Source organism: Pongo pygmaeus, chromosome 4 (genome assembly GCF_028885625.2).
Source record: "Pongo pygmaeus isolate AG05252 chromosome 4, NHGRI_mPonPyg2-v2.0_pri, whole genome shotgun sequence".
NCBI classification, from domain to species: Eukaryota; Metazoa; Chordata; class Mammalia; order Primates; family Hominidae; genus Pongo; species Pongo pygmaeus.
Window position 1 is genome coordinate 88,952,031 of NC_072377.2, and position 16,879 is coordinate 88,968,909.

A 16,879-nucleotide genomic window follows, 5' to 3' on the forward strand; every position below is an offset into this window, starting at 1 on the left:
ATATATGTATGTATATATGTATGTGTATATATACATATATGTATGTATATATGTATGTGTATATATGTGTATATATACATATATATGTATGTGTGTATATATATGTATATATGTGTGTATATATATATATTTCTTAGGCCAGCACCTTTGTATAAGCAATATATATATAGCCAAATTATACATCACATTCTCCCTGCCCCATCCTAGTACTCTGTAACAGGCACTAATATGAGCAATTAACTAATCTTGATCCATTTAAACCTCCTGGGAAACCTAAGCCTTGTTTTATACAATTCAAAAGTCTTTCAATTTCAGTCACAATCTGTTATCATTAACAATTATCTTAATTATATGCCTGATTTATATAACATCTAGAAATCAATGACCCCAATTTAAGAAGCTACGTCTCTGCTCTCACAGAAATCTTAAGTAGCAAATCCAACACTTTAGCTAACACTAAAGTTTACCAAGTTCTACCTCTGTCTAAAGACTTTCCAGATTCGTTCCACAGTCTCCAAGGCCAGCGCCTTTGTGCAAGCAATCTTCTTTCCTCACGTGAACCAACTGCTACAACGGCCTCAAAACTGATTTTCCAATTCCCACTTTGATATCACCAACTGTTTTCCGGACAGCAGAAAACGTAGTTATTTAGAAACAATAGAAATCACATTTCTACCATATTTAGGTACCTTTGTTGTTTTTCATTATGCTTAGAATAAAATTCAGACTTCTAGTCATCAGTTAAGAGGTTCTACATCAACACATCCTAGCTATTCTCCATGCCATAGTAAAGTTTCAAGAAAGAGTATTTCCCTTTTGTTTCTTGAAAATTGAAAATATTCCTGTGTGTTTGTGTTTTTTTTTCTTTTTTTCTGCTTCAAAATCTTTGCATTTGCTTTCCCTCCATCTAAAATACCTTTTTTTTTTTTTTTTTTTCAAGACGGAGTCTTGCTCTGTCGCCCAGGCTGGAGTGCAGTGGCACCATCTGGGCTCACTGCAAGCTCTGCCTCCCGAGTTCACGCCATTCTCCTGCCCCTCCAGAGTAGCTGGGACTACAGGCGCCCGCCACCATGCCTGGCCAATTTTTTTTGTATTTTTAGTAGAGATGGGGTTTCACCATTTTAGCCAGGATGGTCTCGATCTCCTGACCTCGTGATCCACCCGCCTCGGCCTTCCAAAGTGCTGGGATTACAGGCGTGAGCCACCGCGCCCGGCCCTAAAATACGTTTTTTATAGTTCTTCACTTGACTGCTCCTTACTGTTCTTTAGCTCATGCCCTGACTCTTCGAGGTGAGTGCTATGATCCCTTCCCCTATGCAAACCTCTCTTCTCTGGTCCTCTCTATCAAATTATCCTGATTATTTATAATATGCTACTCTTTTATTTGAAAGTGTCCTGTTTGCTAAATAGTACATTCTAAATCCTTTTTATCCCCTTCTACTAGATTGTAACCTGCATGAGAGGTTCAGGTCATCATTGTGTGTGCCTAGGTTAAATCTAGGTCAGTGACTATCGTACACCTGTCACATATTTGTTATCAAAGATATATAACTGAACTATTGAGTGACCAAAATACAGTAACATTGTTCCAAAACATTTAATTCGAAGCTAATATAAAGCACATTTGGGTCAATTTTCAACATTTTCTAGCTTTTTCTGCGAGCTTCACTTTAAATATAGCTGAAATCAATAAAGGGTTACTAATGTTGAGCGAAGGATTAAAAATTGAAGTAACTTAGTGTAAAACATTTTAAACTTTGCCAAAGTGATTGTATAGTGAACTGAAGAAACTGACTTTTAAAATAACTTTTAAAAATAAAAGTTATTTTTATTTGGGAAATAATTCAGAAACTTTAGTAAAATCATAAAGGCCTTTACTTTAAAGCAAAGAAAAAAAATTACTTTTAAACAAAATTAACAATCCCTGATACAAGGATCCTGGTTATTTATTTAATTACACCAAAGCTTTGATAAATACAAGACATAAGGAAATCACTTATTTAAATATCTGAAATGAAGTTTAATTTTTAAACTTGGTTTTATTTCATGAAAGTACACAGAGCAATTCTGTGTAATATATGTTATAATAAATTGTATTAGTATAGTTGATTCCACATGTGATTGTTCTTGTTATAAATACTAGGAAAATATTCCATAAAATTTTTATTTTTGAATGTATGACTTTCCTTGTTCATTTGTTTATGACATGTAGTTTTTTGCTGTTGTCATTTATGTTTGTTACGTAGACAGGTTTGAGATTTTTAAATTCAGTAAAATGCTATTTTTAGATGTACAAAAGTATTCAGTAATATAAAAACTACTACAATCAAGATACTGAATATTTTCAAAACCTCAAAAAGTTGCCTAAAGTCCCTCTGTAGGTAATCTTCTCTCCTTATGCGCAGATCCTGTAAATCAGTAATTGTGTCTTTCTTTACAGTTTTTCCTTTTACGTAATGTCATTTATATAGAATTTTATTTTTTGCCTTTTCAACCTGGTTTTGTTCAAATTACTTAATACTTTGAGATTCATTCCCGTTGTTTCATTTAACAGAAGCGTGTTCCTTCTGCCACTTAGTAGTATCCTATTGCATAGATACATTGCAGTTTGTGTAATTCAGTCACCAGTTGATGGATATTTGAGTGCTCTCTAGTTTTGGTGATTATGGATAATTCTGCTGTATACATCAATGCAGAGGTCCTTTTGAGAACATATGCTATTTATTTAAGAGTAGAATTGCTAGTGAGAATATGTTTAATTTTGAAAGAAATTCTCAAACTGTTTTCCAAAGTGAGAATACTCTCTTTACTTATCACCATCAGTGTATGAGAGTTCCAATTGCTCTGCAACCCTAAAAGCATTAATAGGGTTTATGCAGTTGTTGTCTACACTAGCAGGTATGTAGTTGGCATTTATTGTGATTTTAATTTGCATTTTCATAAGGACTAATAATGCCGAATAGTTTTTTCCTAAGTTTTTTTTTTTTTTTTTTTGCCGTTATTTCTCACCTTTGGTGAATTGTTCATTTAAATAAGTTGCCCAGTTTAAAATTTGGATTTTGTGTCCTCTTATAATTAAATTGTTAGGGTTCTTTATATGATCCTCATAAAGATCCTTTACCAGACATGTGTTTTGAAATACCTTTGTGGTCTGTGGTTATTGTTTCAATTTCTTAGTCTTTTAAAGAGTTGAACCTTTTAAAGTCCAGTTTTTTTTCTTTTGTAGTTTGTGTCTTTTTATGTACTGTATAAGACACCTTTGTCAAACTCAAGATTGTAAGAATGTTCTGTTTACTTTTAGATGTTTTATTTTCTTAACTCTTACATTTACAGCTATGAACCATATCAAGATAATTTTTTGTATATTGTCAATTAAAGGTCGATATTTTCTTTTTTTACTGAAATATGGATATCTAGTTGCTTCAACATCATTTATTTAAAAGATACATCTTTTTCCATTTCATTATCTTGACATATATGTTCAAAATTACATAAAGGTCGGTCAGCTTTTGTAATCTCTGTTCTGATCCAATTGTCTCTAGGGCTCATGGTTTTATTTTTTATTGTTTTTGTTTTGATTCACCTTTTTATTTTTATATTTTATGAATACATAATGTTTTCATATATTTATGGAGTATATGTAATATTCTGATACAAGGAAACAATGTGTAGTGATCAAAACAGGATAATTGGGATATCCAGCACCTTAAACATTTATCATTTATTTATGTTAGAAACATTCCAAGTATACCCCTCTAGTTATTTTGAAATATATAACTAAATTATTTTTATTTATAGTTATCCTATTGTGCTATGAAACATTAGATTTTATTTCTTCTATCTGACTGTATTTTTGTCTGCATTAAACAATGCCTATTTATTTGCCCCTCCTTCCTTATCTTTCCAGCCTCTGGTAGCCATCATTCTACTCTCTACCTCCATGAGATCAATTTTTATAAGCTCCCACATATGAGTGAGAATATGTGATATTTGTATTTCTGTGCCTGGCTTATTTCACTTAACACAGTTTCCTTCAGTTCAATCCATGTTGTTGCAAATGACAGCATTTCATTCTTTCTTATGGCTGAATAACATTCCATTTTGTACACATATCACATTTTCTTTCTTCATTCCTTGATGGACCTTTAGGCTGATTCTATATCTTGGCTTCTGTGACTCATGTTGCAATAAACATGGGAATCCAGACAGCTCTTCAATATACTGATTTGTTTTTTTGTTTTAATATACACAGCAATAGGGTTGCTGGATCATATGGTACTTTTATTTTGGTTTCTTTAGGAACCTCTATATTTTCGAGAGGGGCTGTACTAATTTACATTCCCACTGACTGTGTATGAGCATTTCCCTTTCTTCACATCCCTTGTCAGCATCCATTTTTTTAAATAAAAGTCATTTTAACTGAGGTAAGATGATATCTCATTGTGATTTTGACCCTTACTTCTCTGATGATTAGTGATGTTGACAGTTTTCACATATACCTGTTGGTCATTTGTCGTTTTTTGAGAAATGTCTGTTTAGGTCTTTTGAGAAATGTCTGTTCAGGTCTTTTCTCCATTTTTAAATCAGATTGTTCGTTCTATTAAATTACTGAGATACTAATAACATATTAATATGTAGCCATACATTCTAGCCATTAATCCCTTGTCAGGTGGGTAGTCTGCAAACATTTTTCTCCCATTCTGTGGGATGTCTTTCAACTTCTTTGAGTATTTCCTTTGCTGCACAGCTGTTTAGCTTAATATGATCCCATTTATTCATTTTTACTTTGGGCACCTGTGCTTTTGAAGTCTTAATTTAAAAATCTCTGTCCAGATCAATGCCCTGGAGCATTTCCCCAAAGTTTTCTTCTAGTAGTTTCAGAATTTCAGATTTTAGATTTAAGTATTTGATCTATTTTGATTTGATTTTTGTATTTGATGATAGACAAGGGTCTAGTTTCATTCTTCTACATATGAATATCCAGTTTTCCCAGTACTATATATTGAAAAGACTGCTCTCCCTCAATATATTTTCTTGGTGCCTTTGTTGAAAATGAGTTAACTGTAAATGTGTGGATTTGTTTCTGGGTTCTCTGTTCGGTTCCATTGGTCTATATGTCTATTTATTTTTGCCAGCAATCTACAGATTCAATGCAATCCCTATCAAAACATGAGTGCCATTCTTTAAAGAAATAAAAGGTATATAGGAGCAAAAAAGACCCACAATAGCCAAAGCAATCCCAAGAAAAATGAACAAAGCTGGTGGCATCACATACCTGACTTCAAATTATACTACAAAATTATAGTGACCAAAGTAGCATGGCATTGGCATAAAAAACTTATGTAGACCAATGAAATGCAATAGAGAACCCAGAAATGAAATTTATTGGTCTTCTTATGTCAGTAGCACACTGTCTTTATGAGTATTCTTTTATTGTAAACTTTGAAATAAAGTAGTAAGAATTCTCCTAATTTTTAAAATTACTTTAGAAAATCTACATCTTTTGCTTTTCCATATATTTTTATTTTAACTAGGTTGTTAATTTTACAAAATATCTGGCTTCAAATTTTGTGTGTGAGTGAATTCACTGATTAATTTTTCAATTAGGGAGAATTGATACATGAACAATATTGGGTCTTCTTATTGATTATGGATTATCTCTCCAATTACTTAGGTCTGTAATGATTTTTAATGATTATTTTGTACTTTTCATTATCCAAATACGACACATATTTTATTAAATTTTATTAAATTTACCCTTGCTTATTTAATATTTGTTGTTGCTCTTGTGTACAGTTCTGTTTTTAACCTCAATCTATAATTGTTCATTGATAGTATGTAGAAATATAGGCAATTTTATTTACTTATCTTTTGGTTTAATTTGCTCTTTTCTACTCTCTTTAGGGAAGGGCTTAAATTATTATTTTTTTTCAGTTGAAATGCAAACATTTAATATTATATATTTCCTGTTAAGCATTATTTTATTTGCATCCCTCTGGTGCTGCTATGTTGTGTTTTACATTTTCCTCAATTCAAATACTTTCTATTTTCTTCTGCTAGTTCTTTAATTCATGGATTATTTGGAAGTGTGTTGCTTAATTTCCAAATATTTAGAGATTTTTCAGGTATCATCCTGTTATCTATTTCCAGTTTCAATCTGTTAAGGACAAGAACATTTTTTGTTAAGGTCAAATAACATTCTTTGTAGGATTTTAATTCTTTTAAACTTTTTGACTTTTTGAGTTTGGATTTATGGCACATATTGGCTATGTTGCCTGAATAGAATATATATTCCTCTTATATTCTATAAGGCAGTTAAGTTGGCTGTCATATTGTTCAAGTCGTCTATATACTTTTTGATTTTTGTTGGTTTGTTTATGTGTTAGATCTATTATGGAGAGCAAGTATTGAATGTCCTATTATTTTAAATCTTTATGTTTTTTCTTTTAGTGCTAAGATATTTGGAATTATGTATTTTTCACATTTTTGCCATTATTCTTTCTAACATTGATACAGAGTAAATCAGGCCATTTATGTTGAACTCCCTAAAAATCTTATTTTGATCTTTCTTTATCTGCAGTTTCATGTATGCATTATTTTTACATTTGATTATGAGATTTGTTGAGTTCCTTAATTGGTACCTTCCGTAGTATCTTTCTTCATTTCTAAAAATTTTGGCTACTTTCCCTGCAGCCACTCGCCTCTCTGTCATTATGTCTCTCTTTCCTCTCAAATTTCAATCGGGCATTCATTCTGTCTTTGGAAATTTTAATATCTTTAGTTGCTATCTTTCTGTTTCTTCTATAAATTACTTTACCCTGGCTTTCTTACACTATGCTTTTACTTAAAAAATATTTTTTGTGGGGGGAGGGGGGAGGGATAGCATTGGGAGATATACCTAATGCTAGATGACGAGTTAGTGGGTGCAGCGCACCAGCATGGCACATGTATACATATGTAACTAACCTGCACATTGTGCACATGTACCCTAAAACTTAAAGTATAATAATAATAAAAAAATATTTTTTGACTATGAGCTTATGTGTCTAATAATATATTCCAGGTTTGAAGTTCAGTTGTGATTGGGTCCTTCTAGAGGGGTTTTCGATTTGCTTCTGTTAGCCATCTGAATGACTGACTCTCTTTAAGTAGTTCAAACTAAGTTCTAGGATTGAAACTGTTTAGGCATCCCAGGCATATGAATTAATTTTAGGTAACTTTTTGAAGGCCAAATTATTCTTTCACATTCTCAGAGAAGTGCTTCACATTTTATTATTTAACTTAATCTATTGTTAAAAAATGGACGATTTTCCTTGATGTCTCCTATGTTTGTTTCTAGCTCATGTTTACTGTGATGGTATAAGTCTTTTGGTTTAAGTAAGGATATAATTTTCAAACTCTCCATGCTAAGTAAGATCTGAGTTTTTTTTTTAACTTTTATTTTAGGTTTAGGGGCACATGTGCAGGTTTGTTATATAGGTAAATTGCATGTCATGGGGGTTGGTATACAGATTATTTCATCACCTGGATAATGTATATATGTATATACTACACAATAGGTAGTTTTTGTTGTTGTTGTTGTTGTTGTTGTTGTTGTTTATCTTCACCCTCCTCCCATCCCACACTCTCAAGTAGGCTCTGGTGTCTGTTGTTTCCTATTTTGTGTCCATGTGTACTCAATGTTTAACTCCTACATGTAAGTGAGCAAATGCGGTATTTGCTTTTCTGTTGCTGCATTAGTTTGCTTAGGATAATGGCCTCCATCTGCATCTGTGTTGTTGCAAAAGACATAATCTCATTTTGTTTTATATATCCGTGTATTACCATTGATGGGCATTTAGGTTGACTCCATGTCTTTGCTATTGGGAATAGTGCTGTGATGACTATACATGCGCATGTCTCCTTATGGTAGAATGATTTATGTTCCTTTGATTATATAACCAACTATGGGATTATTGGGTCAAATGGTACTTCTGTTTTTAGGTCTTTGAGAAATCCACAAACTGCCTTCCACAATGACTGAACTAATTTACATTCCCACTAGCAGTATATAAGCATTCCCTTTTCTCTGCAACCTTCTCAGCATTTGTTATTTACTGAGTTTTTAATAATAGTTATTCTGACTGGTGTGAGATGGTATCTCATTGTAGTTTTGATTTGAACATTTTTAATGATTAGTAATGAGCATTTTTTATATGCTTGTTGGCCGCAGGTATGCCTTTTCAAAAGTGTTCAAATCCTTTTTACAAGTTTGAATGGAGTTGTCTTTTTGTTTTTTTCCTTGTAAATTTGCTTAAGTTACTTATAGATTCTAAATATTAGACCTTTGTCAGATGCATAGTTTGCAAATATTTTCTCCCATTCTGTAGGTTGTCTGTTTATGCCATTGATAGCTTCTTTTGTGGTGCAGAAGCTCTTTCATTTAATTAGGCCTCAATTTTTGATTTTGGTGAAATTGTTTTTGGCATTTTCAACATAAAATCTTTTCCAGATCCTATGTCCAGAATGGTATTTCATAGACTATCTTCCAGGGTTTTTATAGTTTTAGGTTTTACATTTAAGTATTTAATCCATCTTGAGTTGTTTCTTGTCTGTGGTGTAAGGAAGGGGTACAGTTTCAGTCTTCTGCATATGGCTAGCCAGTTCTCTCAGCATCATTTGTTGAATAGGGAGTTCTTTTCCCATTGCTTGTTTTTGTCACCTTTGTCGAAGATCATGTGGTTATGGGGTGCAGCTTTATTTTGGGATTCCCTAATGCGTTCTATTGGTCTATGTGCATGTTTTTGTACAAGTGCCATGCTATTTTGGTTACTCTAACCTTGTAATATAGTTTGAGGTCAGCTAGTATGATGCCTCCAGCTTTGATCATTTTGCTCAGGATTGCTTTGGCTATGTGGGCTCTTTTTGGTTTTATACAAATTTTAATATGGTTACTTCTAATTCTGTGAAGAATGTCATTGGTAGTTTGGTAGGAATAGCAGCTTCGAATTTGTAAATCCCTTTGGGCAACATGGCCGTTTTAACAATATTGATTCTTCCTATTCATGATCATGGAATGATTTGTGATTTGTTTGTGTTGTCTCTGATTTCTTACAGCATCGTTTTATAATTCTCATTGTAGAGATATTTTGCTTCCCTGCTTATCTGTATTCCTGGGTATTTTGTTATTTTTGTGGCTACTGTGAATGGGATTGTGTTCTTGATTTGGCACTCAGCTTGGATGTTGTTGGTGTATAGAAATGCTACTGATTTTTGTACACTGATTTTGTATCCTGAAACTTTACTGAAGTTGTTTATCAGATTTTGGAGCTTTGGGGTAGAGACTATGGGATGTTGTAAGTGTGGAATCATATAATCTGCAAACACAGATAGTTTGACCTTCTCTCTTCCTACTTAGATGGCTTAGTATTATGTTAAATAGGTGTGGTGAGAGAGGACATCCTTGTCTTTTGCCAGTTTTCAAGGGGAATGCTTCCAGCTTTCCCCTTGGGTTTGTTGTAGATTACTTTTATTATTTTGAGGTATTTTCCTTCAATGCCTAGATTGTTGAGGTTTTGAACATGAAAAAAATGCTGACTGTTTTAAATTTTTTTCTGCATTAATCAGTCATTTAGGAATAGGCTGATTAATTTCCATGTGATTGTATGGTTTTGATAGATTTTCTTAGTTTTGATTTCTGTTTTTATTGCCTCATGGTCCAAAAGTGTGGTAGGTATGATTTCACCTTTTTCTTGAATTTTCTGAGTGTTGTTTTATGGCTGATTGTGTAGTCAATTTTAGAGTATGTGCCACCTGCAAATGAAAAGAATGCATATTCTATTGTTGCTGGGTTGAGAGTTCTGTAGATGCCTGTAAGGTCAATTTGGTCAAGTGTCAAGTTCAGGTCCTAAACCCTTCATTAGTTTTATGCCTCAATGATCTATCTAACACGGTCAGTGGGCTGTTAAAGTCTCCCACTATTATTGTGTAATTATTTACGTCTATTTGCAGGTCTCTTAGAATTTGTTTTATGAATCTGGGTGCTCCTGGGTTGCATGCAAATATATTTAACAGAGTTAAGTTTTCTTGTTGAATTGCACTCTTTGCCATTGTGTAATTACCTATCTTTTTTGAACGTTGTTGGTTTAAAGTCTCTTTTGTCTGAAATTAGAATTGCAACACCTGCTATTTTCTGTTTAATGTTTTCTTGGTAGATGTTTCTCCATCTTTTTACTTTGAGCCTATGGGTGTCATTGTATGTGAGATGAGTCTCTTAAAGACAGCATATAGTTGCATCTTGCTTCTTTATCCAACTTGCCACTTTGTGCCTTTTATTTAGGGCATTTAGTCCATTTATATTCAAGGTTAATATTAATATATGCAGACTTGATTCCGTTATCATGTTGGTATCTGGTTATTATGCAGACATGTTTGTATGGTTGCTTTATAGTGTCAGTGGTTTATGTACTTAAATGTGTTTTGTGGTGACTAGTAATGGCCTTTCCTTTCTATATTTATAAAGGCCTCCCTTAAAGACCTTTGTAAGGCAGGTCTGGTGGTAACAAATTCCCTTAGCATTTGCTTGTCCTATTTCTCCTTCACTTAGGAAGCTTAGTTTTGCCTGGATATGAAATTTTAGATGAAATTTCTTTTCTCTAAGAATGTTGAATTTAGGCCCCCTATCTTTTCTGCCTTGTAGGGTTTTTCCTGAAAGGTCCACTGTTAGCCTGATGGGGTAATCTTTGTAGGTGATCTGCCCCTCCTCTCTATCTGCCTGTAACATGTTTTATTCTGTCATTTTGACCTTAGACAATCTGATGGCTATGTGTCTCAGATATGGCTGTCTTGTATATTATCTCACAAGGTTTTTCTGCATTTTTTGAATTTAAATGTTGGTCTCTCTAGTGAGGCTGGGGAAATTTTCTTAGATAATATCCTCAAATATGTTTTCCAAATTGGTGCTTTCTTCTTCTCTTTTTCAGAGGCACCAATGTGTCATAGATTTGGTCTCTTTACATAATCTCATAGTTCTCAGAGGTTTTTGTTCATTCTTTTTTATTGTTTTTTCTTTATTTTTGTCTGACTGAGTTACTTCAGAGAATCGGTCATTGAGTTCTGATAATTTTTCCTCAGTTTGGTCGATCCTGCTGATAATACTTGAGATTGTATTGTGAAATTCCTGAAGTGAGTTTTTGAGCTGTATTAGATCAGTTTAGTTATTTCTTAAAATGGCCATTTGATCTTTCAGCTGCTGTATCACTTCACTTTATTCCTTAGATTCCTTGGATTGGGTTTTGACTTCCTCCAGAATCTCGATCTTTATTCCTATCTATTTTCTGTATTCTGTTTCTGTCATATCAGCCATTTCAGCCTGGTGAAGAACCATTGCTAGAGAACCAGTGCAGTTGTTTGGATGTAAGAGGATACTCTGACTTCTTGAGTTGCCAGAGTTCTTGCACTGGTTCTTTTCCATCTGTGTGACTGATGTTCCTTCAGTCTTCAAGGTTGCTGTCCTTTGGATGGGGTTTTTTGCTTTCATCTTCTTTGATGCCCTCGGGTATTTGACTGTGGTATAAGGTAGTTTCAGGTGGCTGGCTTCATTTCTGGAAGATTTTAGAAGCCCAAGGCTCAGCTCATCAGTCCTGGGCTGCCTGCTTTAACTCTGGGGGACTGGTATCAGGACCCCCGCTCTCTTCTCTGGCCCCTTTGTTCTCTGGAACCTACTGTGCTGGAGGAGCAAAGGTGTTCCTTGTTTCTGGCCACAATACTCCTATGGGTGGTGCTGGCCAAAGTGCTAAGTCAGGATGATGGCAGTGGAATCTGTGCTCACTAGTGAGTGCCAATAGCCATGGCAGTGCAGCCAGAGCCATGGACATTGGTTGGGGCAAGGCACCAGCAGGAGTAGGGCTGTGGCATTCCTCTGAGTGCTCACACTAACAGCATCAGCGGCGGTACAGCGAGGGTGGGGGCTGGCAGGGGCAGGATTGCTGGTATCGGTCCAGGTGTTCACACCGGGATGGTGGCATGGCAGGATACCTATGCATCAGAGGGGGGTTGGGGGTGCAGCATGGTGCACTTGTGCCAGCAGTACTGGCACAATGGGGTGTGTGCGGGCACAAGCGCTGGTGAGGCAGGTGAGGTAAAGTCGGCCTGTGCGCACACACTGGGAAAGCAGTGGGTTGGTGGCCGTGAGCATGTCGTGCCAACAAAGCAGTGGGGACAGGCTATGGTGGCAAGATGGTGCAGGTGGGCTGGTGCATGTCATCAGGGTCCACTCTGTTGATGCTCTCCAAGGGTCAGGTGTGGTCTGCCTCTGCCAGCCAAGAAGTTATGATGAGGGCCCCTGGGAAGCATCTTGGTGGGAATTCAAGACTGTGCTGCAAGTAGGTGCAGCCAGGCTGGGGCCCTGGAAGAGGCCAGCAGGAAAAACAGTGCTCAGATCAGACCAACTCCATCTCATGGGCAAGAGAGCCCTGGTCTGCATAGATCTGACAGTCACCCTAAGACTAAAGTCTCCTAGGGAGCATGTCCAGCCTTGGGGGATGGGAGTCCCTGGCCCTGATCCACTGCAGATGTTCCGGCCTCACACCCTCTGTGCTCCACACAGGCTGGAGTCCTGCCCCTACCACCACTCCAAGCAGCTCTCCCTGCCAGCGCAAGTATCTGTGGAGGTCATGGCGTCTCCTGCTGTTAAGATTCCAGAGGTTCGTGGTGAGAGCAGGCCACCCCTCCTGTGTTCACTCACCTCTACCCCAGAAGCCACTGGGGGCCAGGAACAAGCCCCAGTGTTTGGTAGCCATGTGCAGGGTTCCCTGCTTCCTCCTTCAGCCTAGTATCTGCGTCCTCCCTCCATCCACTCTCAATGCCTTCCCTCCAAAGATCTGCTTGGTGTGACGTTCTTCCCTATGTCCTAGTCTCTTGATGGGAGATGTTCTTCCTGGCTGCATCCAGTCAGCTATCTAGCTCTGAGTTTTATCTCCTAGTTTGTTCTCAACAGAAATCAAAACTTATGTTGAGCAGTTATGCTCAAAGCAAAAGCCTTTTTCCATTTTCTGCTTATATCTGCTTCTGACCTCCATTTAGTTTTCAGCCTGTAAGTAGTCCTCACCAACTTGTCAACTTATCGTTTCACTTAAAATTATAATTTAAGCTATTTTTTTTCAATAACTTTAGTTGGTTTCAGAGGTAGCATCTATTAAGGAACCAACTTTGTCTCAGAATGACAGAAACAAAAGTCCACTCTGGCTATTTGATCTGTCATTAAGGCCTCTTAAGGACATTTTACTTCTGTGTAAATCAGGAACCGAAAATGTGATTGTCCTGCTTAGTCATTATACATCAAGTTTATCTGTTTAAACTCTTCTTTGCTTTGTTTAGTAGAAAACTACCTTTAAGTTCTTAAAAACCATCTTGGTATGATTAAAATCCTAAACAGAGTAAATAAGACATATTTTATAAATTAATATAGATCTACTAATTCTTATGGCACATATGTTTTTAAACTAATTAACTAATTAATTGGTAGCATGGGAGATTCTTCTCATGAAGTGGAGTTTATTTGGGTCATGGTAATTTCTATACTGAAAAAGATAGACATAATTTTTTTCACATGCCTCCTTCTTAAAGTGTACTATAACATATTCCTCTTTTCTTTTAGACACACAGTAAAAGCTGGCCACCAGTGAACAGTCACATACCTAAGAACATAGTCAAGTCATTTGTTAAATGGTTTCCTTAGTTCATTAATTATATCTCTAAAGGCTGTGTTGGCATGCTTAACATAGCCAGGAATTAATTTATTTATAAAATTGAATATAGAAACAGTAATTGGATATAGAAAACAAAACTTTAATTCACCTGGTGATTTAATTTGTTCTTTCATATAGGCAGATAGTTCTAATTTTACATATATGTTTGTTTAATTCTTGTTTGAGATTTCAAGTGTATATATTTTTCTCTTTTTCTAAGAAGATATGGTAGAGTGCTTTCCCTCTTGGGATAGTAGTGTTTCAACGGAACAGATTTTGCTGCTTGCATCAGTAAATATGCCAGGGAAATCAAATTAAATAGGAAATTATCTACAACACAAGAATTTTCTTGTCATTCCATCTTTGCATAAAGAAATAACTCTGGAGGATATAAGGCAGATGAATAGTGTGTGATTAATTTTGATATAATTAAAGACTACATTTACCATAAAATCAAAGAGAAAAAGATAAATATTAACATGAATATATTACAGAACTGAGAGAGGATCTCTAGTCCAATTATTCTTTAACATTTTTACTCTGACATAACAGAATTACCTTTCTTCAATACTAGATTTCTCTAAATAATTACATTTATATCATTCAATTAAAAACCTGGAATACAATTTCAATTCTTTGTAATGTCATGAACCATTCCACTCTACTTTCTAGCCTAATGACTCATCACTGTTTGAACATATCCTCCAGGTAAAGTTGGATTTAAAATTTTTGAGTAAGCCATACTGTTTCTTAGTTTCATCAGTATGAGATAACCTTAGTTTTATTCCCACTTTATATCCATACCAATAATTTAAAGAAAGACTTGAAAGTCATCTCCGTTTTATTATTTCTTTTACCTATGTTTTACTTTTTCCATTACAGTTCATAACTCATGGCTTGACATTTCTTCATATATTTCATTCACTTCTAGTAGAATTAGCTATTTGAATATTGTTTCCCACTATGCCAAATGAAGTGCAATATAGTTGAGGGCCACTCCTTGAGTCAATGAATGCTATGCAAATGGATTTCTATTAAAGGGAGCAAATTTTTAAAAAATTCTATAGCCTAATTTGATGAATACGTGCAATGAGGGAGGTGCTCTGTTATGCATGAGTAATTTATTGCTACTTTGACACAGTTCCTGACTATAAGAGGTACACAATGCTGTCATACACACACACACACTCAGAGCTTACACTAGAGTATAATATACTTAAAAATAGGGAGATGCACAGTATTTAATGGTTTAAAACATCTCACTGTAGATGATTGACCAGGATCCTGTAGAAAAGTAAAAGTGTGACTGAATGAGAAAAAGAATGCTAATTTCTGTCTGATTGTACAAGCCAGACAAGTAAGTTGACTAAGAAAGGGTGCAGGGATAGAGTTAGCCACTTACTTCCTGAAATACAGACATAATTCAATGATGTAGTTCTTCCTCCTACTTTAACTCAGGGTTTCTTGTGGCTAGCAAAATAAATGAATTAAGTCTTATTCCAAAAGAAGGACATGCAAATTAAGACTACAAAGATATACATATCTATATCCACCATTATTAGCAGCAATAAAATGTCTAAGACATTGAGTGTAGGCAAAATATTTAAAAATGGGTAATTCTTATTCATTAAAAATGATAGTATAGATTGGTATAAACTCTTTAGAAATAATTTGGAGTTATCTTGAAAAGGTGAGCATTTACAAACTTTTAAAACAGATATTATATTCTTAAGTATATGACTTAGAAAAATTTTCTCTACTCACCAAGAGATATGTACAAAATATCTGATTGCACTTTTCACAATGGCTAAAAAGTACACCAACCTGGAAATAAGGCAAACATTCACTTACTTGAGGTGAGTTAGTGAATTTAATATTTGCACATAATGGAATACTTAAAGCATTGGAAATTAATGAGCAAACTACTACAACAGTAACTTGAATGAGTTGTAGAAACATAGTGTTGAGTGAAATAAATAATTGCAGAGTGTTACATGATGCCAGTTTTAAAAGCTTTAGACCAAGAAACACACAAAATATATTTTTTAGGAAAACTAGATGTTTGAAAAAACATATATTTTAAATGCAAGTAAATCATGGATACAAAGTTATAGATACATAGATATGTCTTGCTTTGAGAAAGTAAGACATAGTAATAAAAATTAGGTCTAGGCTGCAAGAACCCTGAAATATTCTTATTCTTTTTATTATTCTGCTTCATATTTACATATTGATTGAATAATTTATATTAATGTTGCAATTAGTTTAGTAGTGGATATCCAAAAGATAAGGAAGTCTCTAAACAGACATTTTACATATATGTAAATCAAAAACCCACAATAAAAATGAAAAGACTTGTTCAATAAAAAAAAATAATAAAATTTTTATGCTAGAATTGTGATGTCTAGAGGCTCCTTGATAACAACAAAGAAAGAACAACTATACTCAATATCCTTTAAATCTTAGAAGTACAAATTCTTCCAGATAACATCCACAACAATAACAACAACACAACTGGGGGATTTATCTCCAGAAAACCTGCTCTAAAGAAATAAAAATTATTAAGGCAAATTTTTATTAAGAAGGAAACACAGACTTATAAGAATAGATGAAGGGAAACAAAGACTGAAGTATGAGTTTAAAATTGAAATTTATGTCCAGGCGCCGTGGCTTACACCTGTAATCCCAGCATTTTGGGAGGCCGATGCAGATGGATTACGAGGTCAAGAGATTGAGACTATCCTGGCCAACACAGAGAAACCCTGTCTCTACTAAAAATACAAAATTTAGCAGGGCATGGTGGCGTGCACCTATAGTCCCAGCTACTCGGGAGGCTGAGGCAGGAGAATCACTTGAACCCGGGAGGCAGAGGTTGCAGTGAGCCGAAATCGTACCACTGCATTCCAGCCTGGCGACAGAGCGAGACTCCGTCTCAAAAAAAATAAATAAATAAAATAAATAAAATAAATAAAAATAAAAATAAATGAAATTTACGAAACATTGACAGTACCAGGCAAATAAAAAACATTTAGGGAATTCTGAATACTAACTAAAATGTATGAATACAATGATGCGAGTTATAAAAATTAAATTGAATTTGTGTATAAGATTTTAGGACTGTGGGGAATGTTTGAAAGTAATAATTTTTATCA